The sequence below is a fragment of the Nanorana parkeri genome, unplaced genomic scaffold (assembly GCF_000935625.1).
Source record: "Nanorana parkeri isolate BGI_ZX_2015 unplaced genomic scaffold, ASM93562v1 scaffold223, whole genome shotgun sequence".
Classification (NCBI taxonomy): Eukaryota; Metazoa; Chordata; class Amphibia; order Anura; family Dicroglossidae; genus Nanorana; species Nanorana parkeri.
The window spans coordinates 1,672,708-1,697,698 of NW_017306491.1; positions in this window are offsets into that span (position 1 = coordinate 1,672,708).

The following is a 24,991-nucleotide window of genomic DNA, read 5'->3' on the forward strand; positions in this document are numbered from 1 at the left end:
GGCTGGCTGGATCAGGCAGATGCGCCCTCCAATCAGGCACTGTAGAGGGCCGCTCGCAGTGGCCTCGGAGGAGCGAGCGGCCGCCCGATGACAGCGGGTGAATGTGGCGCCAGGGAGAGGGAGCCAGGGACTTTGTTTAGCGGGGGTCATGACGACGCCCCCCCTCAGTCCTGCGCCCCGGGCAAGCGCCCCCCGGTTGTTTTACGCCACTGAGTAGCGGTGTACGATCCTGCTCTGTCCCGTTTGTCACGAACCACAGACCATACCGCTCTCACCCAGTCCTGCCACACGATCTCATCACCAGGATTGAACTGTGGAGGATGGACACATATTTATCGAGGCCGCAATCGATGAAAAGGAAAATTCTGCCGCACTTAGATTCTCCACGTGTATCTCCCAACATGGTGGACCAAAGCAAGCCCAGAAATGACATGCAGACTGAAGCACCGGGTGAGTCCCTTCCTTTACAATCGGAATCTGGGGTAGACTACCGGTTGCTGGCATCTGCAGTGGCTTCATATCTAAAAGCAGACCTGACAGCTATTATAGCTGCTTCCATACAACAACATATGGGCAAACTGACCCAGGCCCTGGATACACAGTCACACCGCATACAGGCCGTGGAACAGCCTGTGTGGGGGATCTGGAGGATCATATGCATGGCCTCCGGCTGTCACAAGACGATTCTCACAAACAGGTTACCTACCTCTTGGATAAGGTTGATGACCTCGAGAATCGGATAAGACGTAATAATCCCCGGATAATAGAACTGCCTGAAATGGTACCGACAGGAGAATTACACCGCTTCTGTTCCCGTGTGATACCACATGCACTAGGCCTCAACACACCATGTAGAGTCGAGAGGCTAGGACCACCAAGGGATCAGCAGAAACCGAGACCGGTCCTTGTCCGCTACTTGGATTTTGTAGATAGACGCAACATATTGATGGCCTATCGGTCACAGCATCACCTGGTCGCAGACAGCCACAAACTCCTTTTATTTGCGGACTATTCAGCTGTCCTATTGAAGCAAAGGAAGGCCTTTCATGAGACTCGCCAAATGCTCGTTGCTAAACGCATTACATTTATTGTGGCCTACCCAGCAATACTGTGCATATCTACGCCAGAGGGTCACACCACATCCTTCACGTCGGCCCCTGAAGCGGCTGCCTATGCCCAGATGCTGCAAGAAACATCCACTCACTCTCCAATCAAAAGCCCACCACGCAAAAAGAAGGCCTGAGATCCTATCGTCTGCATTACACTAAGTACCCTGGGCTTTGCCCACTCTGTGTTTTACACATGTTTCTGCATCTGCAGTTGGCACGGAGCATGTCTCATATGTTATTATCTGCATGTCCTTGGGAATCTTGGTTTCCTCGATTCTCCTGTTATTGCAATTCCTACTTGGCTACACCCTCCTCAGGGAAAAAAGGAAGTCGCCTACAGAAGATACTGTTTTGTTGTTTTTTACTGTTTCTAATTTTAATTTTATTGTTGACTATCTAGTAGCTTGCTCTAGCTACCCCTCCAACCCCCCAATCCATGCCATCTCTTATCCCCAATGGGGAGCTGAGTCACGGGGCGCTCCCGCTCACCCGCAATGCAATGCCCCTAACCTATTTCCTCTTTAACTAGTAGGGATTCACCATCCCAGGTACATATTGAGCTCTGTTTGGATCACTCCCCAGTGTCCCTCTTGCTTCACAGACTGAACATTCCTACCCTGCCTGGGACGTGGCGCTTTCCCTCCTACCTTCTACAAGATGACACTTTTCAAAAAAATGTATCTTTATGGTGGCAAGAATATGCTTATTGTAACTCACAACATATTGATGAACCCATCTTGTATTGGGAGGCAGCTAAGGCTGTCTTTCGAGGTAAGATCCTGGCTTACTCTACTTCCCGCAAAAGACTAACATTACAAAAATATACCGAAGCCTGTAAAACAGCTAGATTGGCCTATACCACATACAAATCTATTCCTTCTTATGAAAATAGACACATATGGGTCCAGGCCAAACAAAACTGTGACCAGTGGCTGGAGCAACGGCATATGAACGGCAAATTCGTTCGTATAGGGAGGTAGACCTGTGCAAATTTGGTAACAAAGCCGGCAGGCTACTGGCTAACTTGGCTCGAGGAACGCAACAACCGTCCCACATACTTTGCCTCTCTGATGAGAAGGGAGACACCCATTTCAACCGACTACTGTAGCTAAAATCTTTACCAACTATTATCAGACATTATATAGTGCCCCTACACCAGAACCTGACAGAGGGGACTCTTACCTCAAAAATACGAAATTACCCTCTCTCTCAACATCAGACCTTATGCTACTTAATGCTGATATCACTGTTCAGGAATTACAACATGTAATAAAAACGTCTCCTCGAGCCAAGGCCCCAGGCCCTGACGGACTATCCTCTGACTTCTATAAAATGTTGATTGATGATGCTACCCCATCATTACTTAACCTGTATAACCATATCCTACATCAACAGAAATACCCACCAACTTTTAATGAAGCATATATTAGACTACTCCCTAAGCCAGATGAAGACCCATTAAAGCCAGGATCTTACCGCCCTATCTCATTGCTAAATCAGGATGCCAAGTATCTATCAAAGATTATGGCAGATAGATTGGCATCCCTTTTACCTTCACTCATTGCTCCATCTCAAGCTGGTTTTGTCTCTGGTAGGTCAGCTGCAATTAATATTAGAAAAGCTATCACAGCCTCGGAACACTCTCGCCTGTCGGGTCCTTCTCTGCGATCCTCGGCCCTTCTGGCGCTGGACATGGAAAAGGCATTCGACAGTGTGAACTGGCAATGGCTCCTTGCGGTGCTCCGTCATATGGGTTTCAAGGGCTCCTTTCTTAACTATATAGCCACTGTCTACACCTCTCCAACAGCTCAAATATTTACCTCTACTTTTCTTTCTCCTCCTTTCTCTTTGCATAGAGGAACGCGCCAGGGATGCCCACTTTCCCCACTCCTTTTCAATTTGGCCATAGAACCCCTTGCTCGAACACTCTCCTCTCAAAACATATTCTCATGGATTCGCCTGGGCTCCCAAACTATCCAATCTCTACTGTTCGCTGATGACATATTGCTCTTCCTATCTGACCCTAAATCGCAACTCCCCACAATTTTTGACCACATTCAATTGTATGGCAAATTTTCAGGTCTGAAAATTAATGTGGACAAAAGTGAACTTATGATGCTTTCTCCGTCCAATCGCCCTAGCGATTTGACCTGGATTTCACAATATCCCCTGCAAATACGCAACAGGTCTATCAAATATCTAGGCATTCACCAAGCCAAAAACACTCCTGACCTGTATACACTTAACTTCACACCGGTCATCAGCAAGATCATCCGCAAGCTGCAAACCTGGTCTTCTCTCCCATTGTCAGTTCTAGGCAGATGCCATCTGCTTAGAATGATTAGCTTCCCGCGTCTACTCTACCCCCTCCAAACTTTACCTCTTGTACTTAAACACATTGACATCCAATCACTTAATAGAGCTTTTACTACATTTATCTGGAGGGGCAAGAAACCTAGAATAGCATTACGGACGCTCCAAAGACCAAGATCCCAACTGATTTACGACTCTGTAATATGGCCTGCCTCTCTCGACATGTACAAGACTGGACACATAACACTGAATTTTACTCTAATACTGATCTGGAACAGCAGCTAGTACACCCTTGGTCTCTTGCAGGAGTACTACATACCCCTATCCACCCATTGCCGGCACATATCAAGAATAATATCCTTCTTAGGGATACTGTTATTTCTTGGAGGGGAAATAAGGAAGCTGAGTAGCGTCCCAGGTACCATCACCCCACTTATGCCTCTCACAACCTCGCCTATATTTCCAATGGGAATGTCCTCGGCAGTTTATAACATATGGCATTGACAGGGTATTCGGACCTTGCAAGATCTCTTAGCTCTTAGCGGAACTTGCAAAACATTTTAGGACTCATACAGACTCACCGACTGTCATTGGCCCATTTCCTTCAATATGGTCAAGTCACCTCTTTTATCAAGACACATCTCCATCTACCTATTCTACAAGACCCCGACTCCTCTTTTTTCAAACTGATCTCACACCCGTCCCAAAAACTCTCTGTTTCCAAGACATATTCCATACTCCGCCCTTCCCATGAGGTAACCTCTTCAATAGCACTGCGCTTTGCACAGAAATGGGCCACGCTAATGCAGGTCTCTCCGGAAGAATCATACCACATGATGCTCCGGGGCTGGGGAGACATTTGTAAAAATATTCGTAGTGAACAGTGGAGGGAGGTACAATTTAAATTAATCCACAGAGCATATTGTGCCTTTAATTTTGTTCCCATTAACCCACACACAAACCGGTCTGCAATCCTGTCCAAAGTGCCAAATCCCATGCCCCAATCTGGTCCATCTATTCTGGTAATGCCCTAATATCCAAAGGTTTGGGGAAACGTGTACCGGTATGCATCCCCCTTATCAGATTGTCCGAGAACACTTACTCCATCTTATTGCTTATTCCATAAAGTGCATGACCCATCTACCCAATCCATTTCTTCCCTGTCCCAATGGGAGCACTATTACCTTATGGGTGCCAAAAAGAACATACTTAAATACTGGCTAGCTGACACCCTTCCTACTCTACTCGATGTTAAGACTACTCTGCATCATCTCATGCTCATCCAGAAACACCCTGCTGGTGGACACCCAACATAGCATGTGACTAACAATAATCACTGCACACTTAGAGAGCAACAGCCACAACAGCTAAGCTGATTAATCTACCCTAACAGATCACAAAAGTATAGGAGGAGAATTTGGAAACATTTTAGATCCCTCCAGTTAAAACTGCTGTCAGGTTTTTATTGCTGTCAGTGTCCCTGTGCCAGTAATAATCAGGACAGGAAGTGGGTGAAAATCTATTTAAAGTGACACTAAACTCAGGAATTAAATTTTAAAAAATGCATTCAAGTACCTTAACTATCAATAAAAATGTATCTCTTTTGTGTAAATTAGACTTACACAAATAAGATGTGTAAGATAGACTTTGAGGATCTACAGGTCCTTAAATCATCATTCATGGTGACACTGTCCTTCCTTCTGGAGGGTGGCTACTTTGTTCCCCATGGCCTCTGAGTGTTGTAAAGTAGCCACCGATCCAAGCTTGCTCCTGTGATGGACTACAATCTCACATTTAAATTACTAATTTGTATTGAGATTGTAGTCTATCATGGGAACGAGTTTGGAGAGGTTGCTACTTTACAACACACACAGGGACCATGGGGAACAAAATTAGCCACTCTCCAGAAGGAAGGACAGTGTCAGCACCAATTCAGAGATAATTTGAGGATCTACAGCTGAGTGATACACAAATAAGATACATTTTTGTTAATAGTTAACGTACTTGAATGCATTTTTAAGAGTTAACTCCTAAGTTTAGTGTCACTTTAACAGGGACACAGATGGCAAAAAAATACTATCAGATCTTTAATCCTTATCCATTCTATCCATTACACAAAAATTGTTTTGACTGGAGTTCAGATTTAAAATACGATCATCTTCACCTATGTTGCATGCATAATTAAATGGTAGTACAAAATACAATGGTTTAAAAAAATATCTACTGCTGAAGTCCTTGGTGAGTGATCCAGTAACTAAATGTCTACAATAATTTGATATCTGCTTCAAGGTAGGATAAGCCAATCTGTTATTCTGCTTTGACAATAGGCCTAGTATAAAGTTAACCTGTGCATTGTCCATAAAAGACAGTGCCAGTATAATGCCCCTGCACCCCTGAAAGCATGGTATGCACATGCATCCAAAACCAGTAGAGTATACTAGCTACCCTGTAAAATATGTTCACTGTTGATGCAAAGAGTTTCCAAAATAATCAACTCTGGACAAGATTCCTAAATAGTGAAAAGCAAAGTGATTTACCTGACTTTTTTTTCTCTTTTTTGCCTTGCTTATTGACTCCATTGCATTTCATTTCACACACATACGTTGATCTCCTAAGCTTAACGTATATCTAAACCCAAAAGCAAAAAATATATATGTTGCAGCTTGCCAATTCTTAAATGTTGTGACTGAAATATTTTTCTTTTTTTTAGCTTGTCTTCCTTTATTTTCACCTGGTGATCCAGCCAGTGAGTCTGTTATTTTGCAACTTCCTGTAACAGACCAAGCTCTTCAACAAAAGTGGCAAATAGAAGGTTAAGGCAAACAATTTAACACTGACAGAGGTGGCTGTCCTTTATTCATTTATGTAAAACCTTTATCCCAAAAGGAAAATAAATCTGTGACATCTAAATCTGACAGTGCATCTAACATTAACCTCTCCACAGAGTGATAATGCTGCTGTCCAAGGATGACTCCAATGTTCCCCTCTATGTTACTGGCTGGATCACCAATGTAAAAAAAGCCTAAAAAACAAATGCACCCACCACATTTGGGCCTTGTTCACACCTAGGCACTTTTGAGAAGTAGAAAAATTGCTCTTAAAGAAATTCCATTATTTTCAATAACCACTGTTCACACCTGAGCAGCAAAATGCCAACAGAAGAAAAAAGTACATGAGCTTTTTTTTGTTAGTTTACAGCTTGTTTTTCCTCCATAAACTTCAATGTAAATGCCAAGAAACATGCAGCAGAAACATATTGCACTTTTTTTTTAGGTGCATTCATGCACTGACCGCAATGTTTCTTCAGCTGTCAGTCAAAACGCACGTCTTCATATGGGAAGATTTTTCCTCTTATTCCAGTAGTTAACCAATATGAGGAGGAATCTGCTCCTTCCTTCCTATTTGAACTTCTGCACCTGTGGCTTTACTAGCTTGGAACCCACTATGTATTGTTGTGATCTTCCACTGCTTCCCCTTTTGCCCTTGTTTTAGATTTTTCATGTAGCCAGGACTTCACATTAAAGAGAGGTAAGTGGCACCACATGTAACAGAGAAGGATGAGGAACTGCATGTAATAAAGAGGCAAGTGTATTATTGAGATGTATGGGGTACTAGACATTTACGAAAAGCTACGAAAATACAAGCTACAAGAATCACAGTGAAACATTGGAGGAAGGAAATAGAGGAGCAATGACACAGGAAAGGGGAGGGGGCAGTGGCACAATGAAAAAGGAGATAGGAGGGAGAATAGAGACATATTGACGCAGGAGAGGAGAGGATGGGCATAGATAGGATTGCACATGGGGGAGGGGCAGGGGCACATTGCCACAAGAAAGACACTCATCAATACAGGGAAGGAGGGTTCCTTGATCTGAGCACAGGCCTGGCAAGGCAAGTGAGTGCCCCCGCCCCCACTGCGATACCAGGCCACATGCCCTCAGCACTGGGATGGTGCTTTTTACAGGGTCGCCCCTGGAAAAGCACCTTTTCCCGATGCCAATGGGGACAAGGACCCCATCCCCACAACCTCCCTGGGGTGTTGGTTGTGGTGGTGTGGGCAGGGTGCTTGTCCACATAATAAAGGGGCACCCAGATGCACCCCCCCTTGTGAATGAATAAGGGGTACTTGTACCCCTACCCATTGACGAAAGAGTTAAATAAAATTGTAAATAAAGAGGCCAGACTTTTGAAAAAATTATTTATTTGGAAAAAAAAACAAAATACAAGTTTTTGACAAGTCTTTTATTTTTTTTAAAGAAAAAAACCAAAAAACTGATTCACCGACATAATCCAGGGTCAATCATGTCGTCCACAATGGGGATGTGTGCAGTCTCACCAGGGCTGCATGGTCTCACCAGGGCTGTGTGTGTCATCTCACCAGAACTGTGTGCAGGGTCTCACCAGGGCTGTGGGGTCTCACCAGGGCTGTAGCATCTTACCAGGGCGGTGTGCAGAGTCTCACCAGGGCTGTGTGAGGCATCTTAGGAGGTTGTGTGTGATCTTGCAGGTGGCAGGAAGGAAGAGGAGGCAACAGCCACCACAATGTCCCCACAAGACTGCCGCGAGGTTCCCAGCAAGCGCAGGACTTTACGGCAGCATAATGTATTTTAAAATTTAAAGTGCCAGTATCAGCGCTTAGTTTCAAGGCAATTTCACGAATACGAGTACTAAATGGCCAGTATTGGCACTGATACTGGTATCGGTATTGGTGCATCCTTAGTTAAAATCCCTGTCAGGCTTAACTGCTATCTGGGGCAGTGCTAGAGAGATTTCCCCCCACTTTCTGCTTTGAGGACAGTTACAGGAAGTGAGGGATACAGACAATAATATAAAGCTAACAGGGGTTCTAGCATTCCCTCCTATCTGGTGAAAAGGTTGTCCCTGCAACAAAGAGTAAGGGGATATCTATTTTTAACAGAGCCCACAAACAGCAGTGATACCTGACAGTGGTTCTAATACTTCCCAATACTATCCAAATGTCACTGGGCTTGAAGAGAACATTACTATGGCAACAACTTGTGTGGCTCTGATTCCAGTCCATTTTACATTAATGCAACAGGTCAATTTTAAACCTGTTTTCACTTCAAATTTGATTTTGTAACACACATGCTCGCCATCTGGGTTGTCATCATATCAACAACATAACTTTTACGTGCTGCCTGCAGCCTATGACCCCTGTTAAGTCGACAAAATGCTGCATTAATTGTATTCTTTAATTTGGCCTTCAGTAAAATGTAATTGTTTATAATAGCATTAGAATCCAGCATCTGATTTTCATATTTTTAGACTTTCTGTTTAACTTGGACACTGCATTTGATTACTTTATTGTTGTGTGTTCACTTTGTATTTGTGTGTGCCAGATTTTCTCTTTTCCCTTTTGTGTGTGTTTATATTTTCTAAACCGTCCACGGTTGGATTCTGCATATGGAATTAGATTCACATTTGATTTAGTTGTTTTAATTTGTGTTCACCCAAAGGTTGCTACTGCAGAACAAGATGATGATAATAATCTGCCTCCAAAAATTAGAACACATGAAAAGTGTCTGTTTAACAAGGCGATAATCACACTGATACATTCCGGTTAATGCTACCAGATTTTTCTTTCTTGTAATTTGTCAGAAAACTGTATTGCAGCAAGACATTGATAAATGACCCATTAGCAAGTCAGTGATTAATGTAAGCAAGCATGCAAAGGTAACTTGGATATAATATGAACAAGTCTTTTGATTATGCTGATTTTCATTGGCAATGCTCTTACAATTTTAACTCACCATTTTTATTCTCCAAGATATTTCTAAGTTTAGAACAGAACTTTTTAAAGGTTAACTGGCCATTTAAATGTAATATGCCACCAGCAACTTTCTAAATATAATTGCTTGCCTTAAATGTTGATAAGATTGTGTTTACTGGCCTCCAGCATTATCATTGCTGCTTAGGGATCTGACACCATACAGCATGGTTACTGCACTTTATGTTGTCTTTTGCTGTAGGGTATTGAGGTGGGGGTGAGGGCAGGATGAAGTTCCAATAGAACAGTTAAAGATACTTATTATTTAAATGAAACCTTTAATTTTCCTTCATACTGTAAAATGTCATCCTAAATACAGTGCAGGTATTTGCATGCGTCTATGAGCAGCATATACTATGTAATACCATCTCTGGCAAACTCCTATTAGTTCTCCAACATAATAGGTAGTTTGGGTGTCCACAATGCTGTAGGAAAGAGAAGGGGATGAGCAAGTCTGTGATTTCCTCTGAAAAAGGTAATATTTTCATGTTTAGAGCACCCTGAATTCAAGGGGGTCTGGGAGCAGGGGCGAGTACAGACAACTTTTTTTTATGTGGATGATGATCCAATGCTGTGAATATAAGTGGGAGAGCTAAGTCTCCCACCCTAAATCCCATGTTATAATAAAAATAGACATAAAATAATAAGAAATTACATAAACTCACAAAGCAACCACCGCTCATATTCCTTGTCCTGTAGTCACACAGCCCCATTCCTCTTGTCGGGGCAGGCAAGTAAAGCACACTGCCGCTTGATACTGGTTCTCACAGAAACAATTGTCGCACAAATGATGTAACATCTAGTGATTGGATTAATGTGTCTGTGCTACCTCTGTAGCTATACATGTTGGGTTATTTTCCTGATACTCATCGGAATTGAAAGAGTGGCTTGGATAAGCTAGGAAATGTCTTCAACATTACAGAAGATGTCAAGTTGAATGTGACTAACAGCTACTAGCTATACCATGATCTGGATGAATAAGAACCTTCACAAAGAAAAAAAAGAATTCTTGTACTAAACACCATCATTACAAGTATACCACACACAATTATCCGACTGCAATATTTTGTTTTCATAATAGTGTTCCTTTAAGGAAAACCAGCTCTTAGAATGCAGCAAAGATTGTGATAATACCTCAATTTCAAAGTAGTAATGGAGAACACATACCCTCTGGGGGCATTACTGACAAATAAGTTATGAAAAGTATTTTCTGACTCAGATCTGGCTGTACCAGATCCAGAAATAACAGTGAGACTGATTTATGAAAAGTGGAGCTGTTGTCTGGAGCAACCAACCATCTTTGCATGTCACACATTACATGCAGGGTAGAGGAGAAGTATAAAATATGCTTGCTTTGTCATTCTGTGCAGCTTAGCTCCCTGGTTTGCATTTTTTATATTTTTCTCTGCTATGTGATATCTCGATAGATAGAAGGGACACGAAGCTTAGTACATCATCATAGAGTAAAATGGCTCAGCAATATTTTATTTTATGTTTCTTGGCCTGCAGTTTAATAAACAGATTCACTTTGCGCTTAATGCTATTTTGATCACTTTCTGAATTTTTTTTTGTGTCCTCATGTTGTCTAATTCTTTTAATGTCAAACATATCAAATTGAAAATAACACATAAAAGATTTTGAACAATTGCTGAAAGGCTGAATAAAAGAAAAGCCAGGTTGTAAAATATATATCTGTTTGATTAAAGACTGAGTACAAAGCAAGACAAAGCCATTTATTTCAGTGCTGTTCTACTAGCGAGCTAAGCATTGTAATACAATTACGCTGAAGATGTTCTCTCTGAAGGTCATACTCTTCAATCTTGGTTTGACTAAAGACAAAGGATGCAAGATACCTCAACTTGGTATAACATGATAGGAAGGTTCTTCAGGAATAACAATTTGTAGCTGTGCATACACAGTATCATTTGTCATTAAAGATGCGGTTTTTTCTTGTTCTTGTATCAGCTATTACTAAAACCTGTAGAGTAAATGGTATTGTAAGGGACACAGACTGTGACATATAATCTAGCTATACATCCACCAATCTGTACATGTCATTCAACTGACCATTACTGCCTAAGAGAGTGATGGGTCATCTCTCCATATATCTCTCCACATTTAAAGGGCAGCCGGGGAGGAATAAAGGGGAACACTATAAAGTGTCAAGGGTATCACTAGAGTTACAGTTCTAAGTGTGCCACCAACATCTGCCCACAATGCAAAGTGACCTGTGATTGGACGAGGCAGATCCTGTCATTCAGCCACCCTTCCTCCAATCTCAGGTCACTTTGCATCATGGGAAATAATAGTACAACTTCAATTAATGGAGGAGGGAGGGGTGGGCAAGCAACACAACTTTTGCAGACTTTTTCACACTCTATAGTATTCACCTTAATTCTTACCTGGCTGCTACATTATATGTAGGGAGATAAGAGGAAGGGTGAAGGAGCTTGGCTAGGACAAACAGTAATACGATTTTCCAAGAAGAAGCAAGGACTATGATGTGCCATAAGTGAGTGGGTTCCTGCAGTAGTCAAATTTGCTATCAAGTTTAGACCTGTCCATGAAGCTGGTGTCTGCTCAACCGCCCTGGACAGTTAAGGCAAACCCTACAGAATTGGAAGTAGGGCTGTGAGCCAGAAGTGCTAGCTGTGGTCAGTCTGGAAAGGAGGGGGTAGGGGTGGGTAGCCAAGAGCAGGATCCTTAAACATCACAGAGTGGCTCAGCCAGGCATCAAACTTGAGGGTGCACACTGCAAAAGAAGCTCTGGGGGTCTTCCATGATCAGCATATTGCAAAAAATAGGTAATAGCCCCATGGAATGTTGCAGGTGGTACCCACTGGAGTCCAACTGGAAATTGCCGCTTGTGGCTGTGACTAGACCTAAGATTGTAAAACACTGGAACCCAGATGTTATTAAAAGAAATATCCACATAAAATGTACTCCAAAAACAGTAAGCACATGCTCCTGCAATGTTTTTTTAAAGATAATTTTGTCTGATGATGACACATCCCCTCTTGGCAAAGGTGAGTAAGGGCAGAAAAGCACATTGGAAGATGGAGGCCATGCAAAGCAGCCAAAATGCACACCAAATGCATTGGGACTGCACTGCCCATTTTTTCGAGCGAAGCTCCAACACACGACAAGGCAATTTGCCTTGTCACGGATAGGAACAGTTAAAACCAATGCAAGGCTTGCGGTACTTTTTAAAAACACAGCGTGCTACAGTGCTGTAGAACCCACAGAACATAATACAATCCCACACGTGACATTTCAATAAAGTTTTAAAAAATTGGGCCGGTGCATCGGCATTGTAACTTCGAACACACAGCCGCTGGTGTGAGTCCAGCCTTAAGGTCAAAAGGTCAACACGAACTAACTAAGTCACAATATTTTAAACCCTGGTGACTGTGCAAAAGTCCTTGTGTTCTGTTGTTTGTCTGTCACTTTGTGACTTGCTGCAAAGTTATAATAAGCCTGACTGACCAATGGGGGAAGGAAGGCTGAGGAAAGTTCTTACACAGACTGAGGGTATACTTTTCCCACAATTCTCAGCCTAGGCATAGCCCATTTCTTTAAATGATACTGTTGGTGTATTTTGTTAAATGTCAGGAATATATTTATGCAGACTTGTAAAATTACTGATAGGTAAGTAGTGGTCAGTTTTAGTGATATTTTTGTATGTTACCGTTTACAGCCTACAAAACATAATTCATGAAATTCCACCATCATTGCAGCAATCAAGCATTGATTGTTAACAAAAGCATTAACAAACATAAGTATCAGAAGCATTCACTATTGCATGCAATAAAGTTTAAAGCATGCTTTGATTGTTACATTTTTTTTCCAGAACAAACCTTTCTTATAATGTTCACTAGCCAAGACACAGAGAGAAAGATAGATAAGCAATTTAAACCTGTCTCTCACTGCTAGCTGTTCTTGATGACAGATCTGTCCATCTGTGACAATTATTAGAACATCTTCACCTTTCCTCATGGGGAAACAGCATATTACCACCTTTCATAAACTTTATCTTGTTGTTTTCATAATAATCCTTTTCCTCTGGATAATATATCTTTAGGAATGGCTTAGATTTTTGGATCTGAAGCCAAGTTACCCACAGTGCTTGGCCCTGAATTACCTTCAGGCACTTTAACAGCCTAGCAGAAAGCCAATCTCAGCATGGAGCAACACTGTGGTGCAGCCCTCCCTTAATAGAATCTCTGTTAAAATAACTAAGTCTATTTCCAGGGTGATAATCAATGCATTCTATACATTACCCTCACAGTGCACCATTTTCCAGTAAATGAAAAACTTCAACTAAAAACTGAGATGACTGTTCTGGCATTGCTTTCACAACTGCAAGCCAAAACACTTCAACTTCATTTCCCAACTTAACAAAAAGAAACTCGAGTTGGCATATTAAAAATGCAACTGAATACCAAATATTTTCCCATTTTCTAGGAACTAATGGAAACCCATTCATTCTCATTTTCATCAGCATTTTCTCTAAAGACATGTGTTATATTCCTCGCATTGCTATTGTTTAAGGTAAACTGAACTCTAATTAAACAGCAGCATATTGTTTAAGACTAGGTACTCATAAACGTAGGATGCAACCACAGGGCTACTGTTTGTATAAAATTACCAGTCCTCAAATGTAATGATCTCCACACAAGGGAGATGTTTAAAGAGAAACAGTCAGAAATTGGCATTTGTAAGAATCTGCTGTTATTAACTTGTATTCTCTCCCTATCAGAGCAGAAATTGGCCCAGTGTCAAATGATATGGCCCCATCCTGTCTGAGCTCAGGGCTGAAATATGACATTCTGTCTGGGCTGCCAGAGTAGGGTAAAACTGTTAAATACTAAAGCCTTAAAGGATATATAAACCCAAGAACAATGTTTTCCTTTTTGAGGCTAAGAATATTTTCCGCAAATACAGAAAATACTCGTTGATTTTGCCATAAATGCAGAGTCCTTGTCACTATCTATGACCTGTTATGGAGATAAAGAGGGTTTGAAGTTACAGCCATGGCTCTCTTCATAGATATAGTGGAGTGAGTGAGTGTAGCCACATAGGGACAGGATTACGGTCTAAGAATGATTGGGTGAGTATGACTTTTTTTTAGCACCTACAAACAAATGAACAGTTAATCCTTGCAGTGTGGAGGTAGCACTGCAAAGATTAATCATTTTCATTCCATGGAATTTCTAAACTGTCTGATACGTGCAAAAAAATACCTGTTGATCTGGCCAGAAATCCAGTGAATGTGCTTCGTCTGCTCTCTGCTCACTGTTTCCAGTTTGTGATGTTCCTAGTTCTCTCTGCGAGCAACAGAACTCATCCCACTATGTTTTGGAGAGGAGAGGAAGAGGAGTTCTGTAGGCCTTTCCTAGAGTGATAATTCTGCTCCTCAGCATATACAGTACAGTAATTGGGCGTTGTCACCCTACTGACAGGGTTACCACGGTACAAATAAAGATTGAAAAAACCTGAAAAAAAGAAAACTATAGCAGCCACCACATCTAAGGACTGGTAAGCTTAAATATAATACATATTTGTTCTTGGGTTTAGATACACTTTAGGAGTGAACTGATTGGTGACTGATTCTCTTAATGAAAATACCAGATTTGTTAAAACTTGCAGATAACAGCTACAAAAGCAATTTCTAAATAAATATTAGATAAATTACCTTTCCAACTCAATACTCAATTAGCCAGAATTTTCTTGCCCTTCTTAAAAAATAAAATTCTTCTTCTTGCAGACGTTGTCAAACAGAATTTCATAAAATCTTTGTGTCTCTGTATGTGTAATTGTCTTACTGCTTCTCTCAGATGTCTTAAAAGCAGCCTGTCTCATGGAGTTAAGGTGTATGTAACCCCTAACAATGCATGTCTCCTATTGGCTCCCTTTTAGTCTGGTAAATATTAGGGATGGGCTCGATGTTCGAGTCAAACAAAAGTTCGACTTGAATATCGGCAGTTCGTGTGTTCGGCGGAACACACAAACTATCAGGGTGTTCGGCGGGCTATTTGCCAGCCAAGTGCCCCACAAGGCACTGCGCACCGCACAGTGCCTTGTGAAGCCCTGGTTGGGTAAAGTAATACACCTGACCACAGGTCAGGTGCAAGACTTTACCCAATCACTGCACAGTGCACTGTGTGAGCCATGATTGGGCAAAGTAATGACATTGCCCAATCACGGCTCACACAGCTAAGTCCTGCCAGGTGCCGAACACATGTAAACAGTTGGGCGGAGCTAGCTAGCTGTCACCGTTAGCTCCGCCCAATTGTTTATATTTTGCAGACCTCTGTCAGAATGCCATTCTGTGGTGGGAGATCGTTGCGAGCGGGTGGGTTGGCGGGCATAGGGTTTGTATTTTTTAAATTATTTCTATTTATTTTGTATTTTTTTTTTTTTTTTGTAATTTTGTTGAGTCGAAGAGTCGTCATGGGCAATGTTGGACGTCGTGATTGACCCTAGGATTACTTCAGTGGGTCCTTTTTTTTTTTTTTACAATAAAGGACTTTTCAAAAAGCTTTGTTGTTTTTTTTATTTTGATTAAGAACAAGCAGGGAATCACCAGCACTCAGTAATGAAAGCAAATGTGTCTTTTTATTGGACAGAGGTGTCATAGAGATCAAAATAACCAACGTTTCGGGGCCGCGCAGGGTCCCTTCTTCAAGGCAGAAAACATGACACAAAAAACATTTATTTTGAGTAAAAGATGTTTTTCCTAAAGTCTGGACTTTTTATCTAAATGCATTTTAACCCTTTAGTGAATGGGTAGGGGTACAAGTACCCCTTGCTCATTCACAAGGTGGGGGGTGCATATAGGTGCCCCTTCATTAAATGGGTACCCTGATGTGAATAAGCCCCCCTATCCAGACCCCCACAACCAACGTACCTGGTGGAGGACCGATTAGCTGAGGCCCCTGGATGTGGAAACAGGGAGTGAGTAGACAGAGAGAAGCACGGGTGTCAAAAGTGTTCAGACACGGTGCCTGGTAGAAGTCCGGCAACTAGATCTCTGGAAGGATGAGCAGGGCTGGTGCACAGCTGTGATGTCAGCGAGGTTTGCAGCAGTACTTTGAGCGAGGTCTAACAAGCCAGGGGTCAAGCCAGATGGTCAGCATGGTACAGAAGGACCAGGCAGAGGCAGTAAAGGCATACCTCGTACATGAAAAACGGTATTTTTTAAAAGTTTTTTTTTTTAATTTATACATGTCCCCCACGGCAGTAACCGAATCCCCATACCCTTTTTATGGCCAATAACTTGCATATAAGCCTTCAAAATGGGGACATTTGATTTTCAGAGTTCTATTCCCACAGACTTACATTAAGTTCGAAGTTTAGAACATGGAAAAAGTTCGAACTCGAACCGAACTCAGGTGTGTTCAGCCCATCACTAGTAACTATACCAATGAACACATTTTGTTTTATCTCTAAGATAAATGCAAAAAAATACCTGCCAGAGAATCTTGTGTTTTCTGCACTGAAAGTTTCATCTATAGCAAGAAAAGTGCGCTTCTGCATGGATGCCACAGATGCAAGTTTTTCTATTGATACTGAAAATGATTGTGTGATCACACTAAATGCAGAACCTCCCAATTAACAGTCATTTTGAAAAATTCAAACAAGTGTACTGGAACAGCTTATCTTAATATCTATGAAAGAGAGACAGGTTTCACGACCCATGACAGGATAATCCCGTCATGAAGTCTGAAGGGGCTAAACAGACTGTTCAGTTTTGTAGAGGTGGCGGCCGGCTTTACAGTAGAAGAGATTCTCAGCATCTACAATCCGGTAACCAGGCCACCCCCCGCACAACACCCTCACTGTGTTTCCTGGGCTCCGCTGCCCCTCTTACGGGCCCAGGACCGGCTTGCTGAGTGTTGGCGGGAAGCCGTACTCCTGGTCCCGTACTATGGGACTGGGAGCGACGCGTATTGCATCACTTCCGGTCCCATAGTTGTCATTGCTGGGCTAATGAAGCCCAGCAATTAGCGACCTGCAGTTCAATAGCTTATTTAGAGTGTAAAGGGGATACAATGGGTCTTTTGGACCCCCAGCATCACCTTAAAGAGTACCTGTCACTACCAATATGCTATCACATGGGGGCTTGTAATCCCCCCCCCCATTGTGATAGCAATTAAAGTAAAGTTAAAAAAGTTTTAAAAATAATATTAAATAAATTAAATGTAAAAATAATGAAAACTTTTGTTGTCACATAAACACGCGTTGGGTGCGCCTACATACAATTGCGCTACACATGTTGGGTATTGCCGCACATGCCAGAGTGAGAGCAATAATTCTAGTGCCAATATTTAAGTGTATCTCTAAACTGATGACCTGTAGGGGCTTTTAAAGCGTCATCTATGGACTATTTGGGGTACTAAATTCTGTCGCAGTTTCACGGACCCACACAATTTTTAACCTGGGCATTTTGGGTATCTAGTTACTCGTTGTAACCTCATCTTTTATATTTTGGAAAAAATGGTTTTATATAGTGCTTTGGAGTACTGAAAGTGCATCATTCACAAAGTTTTTGGGTTTGATAATAAGTGGTGCCAATGTCGTGCAACATAAACATTTGCAACTGCCACCATTTTATTCTATAGGGTCTTGGCGTTCAGAAAATATATAATGTTTGGGGGTTTCAAGTAATTTTCAGACCTAAAATGTGGTTTGTGTCATGAGTGCAAAAAATGAAAACAAGGCCTTTGATCTTAAGGGATTTGTAATAGCTGTCAAAATCTGAAATTGTGAAATTGTGTTTGAGCTGAATGGTTTAGTCCACACTTCATAACTAATGGGAGGTGCTGTTTGTGGCATGGTCCAATGCTACATATAACTGCCTGTGCCCAGTAGGAGGGCAATTCATTTGCAGGCAAAACACTGATCTTACAACTCACTATGATAGATGCTATTGTGGATCCAATATAGCCTGAACAAAACCTAAAGTAGCCTGTGCTAAGGAAATACTGTACGTAGCCCGTCAATGCTGACTTAAATCTGAAAATGCCTGCCCGGCAGTTTCTGGATTCAATATGCAGATCTTGAACAAAACCTGAAATTGATATGGAGCAAGGAAGTCAAAGTCAAGTGAAAACTGTTATCTGCATATCTCTTCTGGATGAATAACTCAAAACTCAATAGAAGCCATTGGATCACTATGATAGACAGGCACCTAGCATTCTTAGGAGAGGTCAGCAATAGTAGTAATATTTCCTAACTAAAGATTTGGCTTGCAATGCAATAGAAAAGTTCAAGATTTGGGCGTAGAGTGGCATTATGAAGTGCAATGGTTAAATTAAATTATTCTAATCAGTCACATACAAAAAAACTTGTCTGGAAAATGTTAAACATAATAAGTAATTTTATACCTTTTTATCTAAGTTCTCCGAAGATTGCAGCTCTTTTATAGCCTGGCAAAATCATAAAACATTGCCACAGTGCCTGTTTTATTGCTATATTTTGGGTACATCTGTGAAGCTTGGCAGCCAACGGAATTCTTTAGAGAGGTTCAAACGCTTTTCAATATTTGGAATTATTTTAATGGCATATTTTGATATATAAGCTGAACTCAGCTGCAGGAGAAAGGTATTCTGAAAAAGGAAGGAATGTTAATAATTTGAAGTGGCTGCGAGACTTCCAATGAACTCTGTGGTCACACAAGTAGGCTGCGGGGATTATCTTCAACTAGATTGGACCATTATTTTTTTCTGCAGAAGCAAAATGATCATAAAAAAGGGTTTATTGTAAATGTGAAGCTCTGTGGTGCCTTAATGGCAAAATATGTGTTACTTAAGCTTGATAATGGATAAGGAAATGTGAGGAGAGAATAAACATTCTATTCTTTTGTATAATCCAACTATATACTTTATCTATCTATCTCTCTATCTATCTATCTATCTATCTTTATTTTTTAATGGTAGTTATTCACTGTTAACATTTCTTATATTTTTCTCATTTTTTACATTGCTAGCACAGAATAATGTGATATCTTTCTTATATGTGTTGCAGTGGTAATTCCGTCAACTAATAATTGTCGTCATAGTTTTCGTAAACAACACTTGCAGTGACTAAAACTAAATAAAAACGAAGTTATGATGACTAAAACTATAACAAAAATATATTAACATTTTAGTTGACTAACTAAAACTAGACTTAAATGTTAGGGAGAGAATATTTGGGAAGAGATCCAATCAGAAGTAATCTCTTTGAACTTCCAGTTCCAGTTCCATCCTGAATGGATGGCTAATAGGTAATATGTGCAATAGCAGTACAGCTAATATAGTTTTTCATTTTAATATTTTAGAGTTGCACTTGAAAGAATGAAGAATGTCATTTGCCAGTTATTATAATCAATGCATATCTAATTACTGGGCCTTTGTTGAAAATACTCAATATTATTGTTTCTTTATAAGACTTGGTTTAATCTAATTTTAAGATATGGAGCAATATACAGTATATGTGGTTAGGGTTAGGGTTAACAGTTAAACCTGTGTGTGTATTGCATGTTCAAACCTTAATACCATAAGTAGTAACAGGTTAACAGATGTTTACTCCAGGAGTATATAATGAGATTGGAAATTCTAGAGAATTTCTTAAACTATTCTTTAACTAAACCCACTATATTTTAGTAGACTAAATCTACCTTAGATTTAGTTGACTAAAATCTTATGATATTTAGCCGACTAAAACTAGACTAATACTAAAACAATTCAGATGACTAAAATATGACTAAAACTGAATGGCATTTTAGTCAGAAGACTATGACAAAAACGAAATTTGCTGTCAAAATTAACACTGATGCATAGGGAGGCTCGGTTCTCTCCTCTCCTTTTTGTTTAAAGTCTTTTAGATGCTGAAGGGCTATCTGGCTGGATATAATACTATGATTCCTTTCACCCTTTTCACCTTGACAATGAGGCCTCTCTATAATTTAGTTATAGGTAACTCTCCTGGGAGGGGTGACAACATTGCTTAGCATAAAATCTAGAAAACATCAACTGAGACTAGGAATAGAGATGACATTTCCATGGTCATTTTCTACTCCAGAAGACCCAAGGGGTTTAGATATAAAACATGCTAATAAGAACATTTCTTATTTGCTTATAGTAACCAATTAGTCTCTAAATTTATTTTCTTCAGGGCAGAGTTGAAAATGAAAAAAATATTCTGATTGGTTGCTATGGAGAAGATTTTTTTTTTGCTAGCACATGTTTCAAGTTTACAAGTCAAATCAGTATTCAAACCCAGATCAGTTTTGAGGATAAACAGCAAGCTAACAAGTAAATACTCTTTAAAATCTGGAACATAAGGTTGTTATTGGGTACGAGTACCATATTTTTTGTTGTATTTGCTGATACGGGTGCCATGTGCCATATGAGTAAGTCGGGTTGTGGGAGGCTTCCTGATTGCCTGGGAAGCCTGTGTTCTTTCGAAAGAACACCTGCTTCACTTGCCGAGGCTGTCTGGCAAATGATAACCTAGGGGAGGGGGCAATTGCCCCCCCCTTGTCCCCCTGTAGCGACGCCACTGGTCCTGAGCAGAGATGGAGGTAATGCAAAAGAACCTATATACATAGTCATAGACCCATTCCTTTAGAAGGAGTAAAATGTGATAAGCTCAGGGACAACCAGAAAATTTAGTTGCTTTAGTGGACCCCACAATGTGCTTCAACTTCTTGCCTATTGCAGACATTAAATTTACACTGAGACACACACGTTTAAACCTAAAGCTATTCTGTGTTGCTTGCAGGAAGCCAGCCACAGCTAACCGGAAGCAAAGCCAGGGACAGAAATTAGAAGCAGCAACAAAGAGATGTCCAGGTTTTCACTGAAGACTTGTGATCCTTTTGCATGTGAGTGAGCATTCAATCCTGCTTGATCCCTCACTGTCATATGCTCAGCTTTGGTCTTTCATCGTCTCCTGTAATATGACAGCAGTCAATTGGAACATAGCTGCAGAAATAGTGGATTGCTGACTATTTCTAGTCAATGTAAACCTTTTCCATAAAATAAAATGGCATAATTGTCTTTATTTTACAATGTTGACTAAGAATAGAATGGCAATTTGACTGAATCACTTACACTAAGCCATGCTCACTTATCACTATAGTGTGCTTCATTCAGCTCTGCAGGGTGGACCCCAATCTCATTTTTCAGTTCCACTCTGGCAGTTGACCAAAAGTCAGAAACTCCTTCCTGAAAACACTGACTACAGTGATCCTTGCAACAGGTGAATAAATGTCTGAGTAAGAAAAGCATTACAGCCTATAGAATGAAAAACATCCTCAGAGAAATGACTCTATTTATAGATCAGTCCCAAACTCTTTGCTACAGCAGAATTCCTCATTTTTCTTGAGATGGTGAAAATAATAATTAAAAAATGCACACACTGTTAAGGCGTATGTCATGGCAAAATGAGAAACACAAACACACACACACATACTATGAGGCTCTGGGATAACATAAAGTAAACGTAGCTTGGCCCCCAAAAGTCCCTCCTTACCCCTTCATGTGGTTTCTGATGCTTCTCCCCAGGAGAGTATCTTGCCTTTTTTTTAAGACTTGGGCCAAAGAAACACTACATGGTTTCAATTTGTAAGTGATGGTGGACTTTGACCTCTAAGTGTCCTTAGGAACATGTATGGAATATTTCTGATGGATGAAAGTGAAATTGCAGGGGCTTAGGCCATTGACATCTCTTCCACCATTTGAATCTCTGTCTAATGCTGCAATGGTCTCGGGACACCTACTATCTCTTACTCATAAGCTGGTGTGTAAACTAAACCCCCCAGGGAGCTACACTTTTTTGGAGAATGGGAAATATAAATCAGTTGCTTAATAGCAAAGTCCCAGAGGATTTGTTTATTGGAAAAGAGCAAAAAAGTCTATGATTTGTGACTGGATATTTAAGGTGAACCCTGTCATGAAGGTGGAAGAATTGATGCATAGCTGCCAGAACAAGCGCATACAATTCCAAGATACCTGGGCGGTTAACTAAACTGTTAAGTAATTCTCAAATCCCCTGTTTTCATCTGTCATATGCATGGTACCCACTTATGTTTAATAAAAATAGAAAAACACATCTAATAGTAAATGACTTGATAGAATTTCATATAAAATATCTTCATATAAAAAAATCAACATTCTATGTAATACATATTTGTATATAGTATGTATGATCTGTCAGCCTAGTCTTTTTCTTTTCTGATGGATTACAAAGAATACAGTCCTCTCCCCATCTCCATAATACCTCCTAGGTTAGATCAATGTGCCTCACATGGTGAACATGCCAGAAAATTGAGGATTCTGGATCCGCATATACAACCTCATAGAGTCCCTGACAAATATAAACCTACTGAAAACTCCCTTTGAATCCCTGTTTAACAAACAGATACCCCACATCCACAAATTAGACCCAAAAAACTAATCACATATTTTTCTAGCAGCAAAAATAGCTTTAGACAAATCACTGGAACAAAACAATTGGCATGAAAGACCTGAAACAAAAGAAAAAAATGATCCATTAGCACGCAGTCTGAATGAGAACATGCCAATATTTATTAACATTTTGACTCCATGGACGCAAAATGGATCAAATCCACAACTACATACCCCCATGAGGGCCCTATTCAACACTCTTCATCTTCATCTATTCTTCAGAATTTATATTGTCTAAACCTTACGGCCTGGTTCACACCTGGGCGTTTTACAGCGCGTTCCTACACGCTGTAAAACGCTCAACATGTGAAAACCAATGATTGCCTATGGGCATGGTTCCCACCTGGGTGTTTTACAGTGCGTAGGAACGCGCTGCAAAACGCCCTACGCCCAAAGAAGTACAGGAGCTTCTTTGGGGCGCTTTGCCACGCGTTTCCATTGGTATTCCCGAGTGTGGATCGGGGTTAACAAAGCGGTAACCCCGAGCCACACTCGGGAATACAGCGTACAGGTCTTACCATGTCCGTGATCCCAGCTGTGTCTTCGGCGGCTGCCGACTTCCGGGTTCAGTCCCTTGCGAGCGGCCGCGTCGCTGGGGGGCGGAGCCGGTGGGAAGTTTAAAAGTGACACAACATTTTTTATTAATTTTTTTTAAATATAGAAAATAAAGGGAAAAAAAATCATACCGCCAGTGAAACGCGCGTTTCACTGAACGAAAAAACGCGGAAAAACGAGCATAAAAAAACCGCTCAGGTGTGAACCCAGCCGTAGGCTGAGATTACTAAGATAACTTCCTAATCTTTTTGCCCTTTGCATCCTTGATGTTCTCCGCCACATTGGAAAAAACTAATTCCACTTTGCTTTATTTCAGCAATTACCCTCATACACAAGGCTTCTTCCTGATATATTCTAGTCTTACAGTTAGGAGGTATTTGGGTGGACCATGAGTTCAACACAAACCCAAGTAATTAGCCATTTGGGCAAAGGGCACTATAGCAAACAATTACCAATCATGTACTTCCTGGTCTTTGAACTGAGTGGCTTAGAATGGCCAATTATGAGGGTTTTCCTATGTGCCAGGACCCTCCATATAAAGTCAGGTTTCCCGGAAGCCATTTGCCAGTTTGTTTGGAGACTTGCAGTAGATAAGGACAGCTGACACATATTGTTGTTTGCAGGGAGAGATATTTGATATTATACAGTTCTGCTAATCTTTGCTAAATGCTGTACCCTAAAGCAGGGCTGAAAATTTCCACTCGCCTGCTCGCATTTGGCGAGTGGAAATGCAGTGCAGGCGAGTGGAAATTCAGTCAGGCTTGAGTCAGTACATAACAGGAGGGAGAGGGTAATATTTTATATGTGGCGGTGCATGGAACAGGGCGGAGAGTGTATTATTTTATATGTGGGGGCAGGGACTTTTATGTTAATATTGTTAAAGTTGTTAATATTTATTTTTGTAACTTTATTTTGCATAAAACATCTAACAGTGTGAGTTATAAGATTATTTAAGAGGGTGTGTTTAGGGGCGGAGTTAAGGGCAGGGTAGGGGTTAGGTGGGCAATTGGTGGCGAGTAACTCTTAAAGCAGGGCTAGTAGCTCAGGACTTGAAATTTTGACCCCTGCCCTAAAGTGCTGTATTGTTACATTATTACAGTTAAATTGCAGTGTGCTGGACTACATAGTCTATACCGCTCTGTGTTCACTGTGCTGTATTGTGATGCAAAACTTTGGATTACAGTGTGCTAGGTTTTCTTATTATTGTTTAACCACCTATGTGTTCACAGTGTATAGACCCAAAACTCCTTTTTGGGAGTACTTTTTGTTTGTGTCAGCAACAATTTTAGTTGCTGTGTAGCCATTTTTCTTTATTTTACATTTACTTATTTCTTTTTTACTTTCAGTTAAGTTAGGTTTCATTAGGGCACAAAGCAATGCATTGTATGTGCACCTGTCTTCCTCATCCTCTACAGCTAATCCTGCCATTGCTCTGCAAACTGGCATGGAAGAATCGGCAAATTATTTCAGCACAGCATATGTATCTTGATGCAGGAGGATGTCCAAGAATTCTTATTATCGAATTTGGCAGAAGAGAGCACCAGAAACATAGAGGGAGGGGGCAAACAGCAGGAAGAATCAAATTGTCATTGATTGTCCTGCAGCTGCAACTTACTGTCATGTGGACGGAAAGGAGGTGGTGTGGGTTTCCTTCTATCCCCACAATGCACTTTTCAAGTTCTGCCTTCACCTCCCTCTCTATCCCTCTCCTCTTTTGAAACTCACTGTATTCGCCTATTCTCTCCAATTTCTTTGAGGATTGCCGTTAT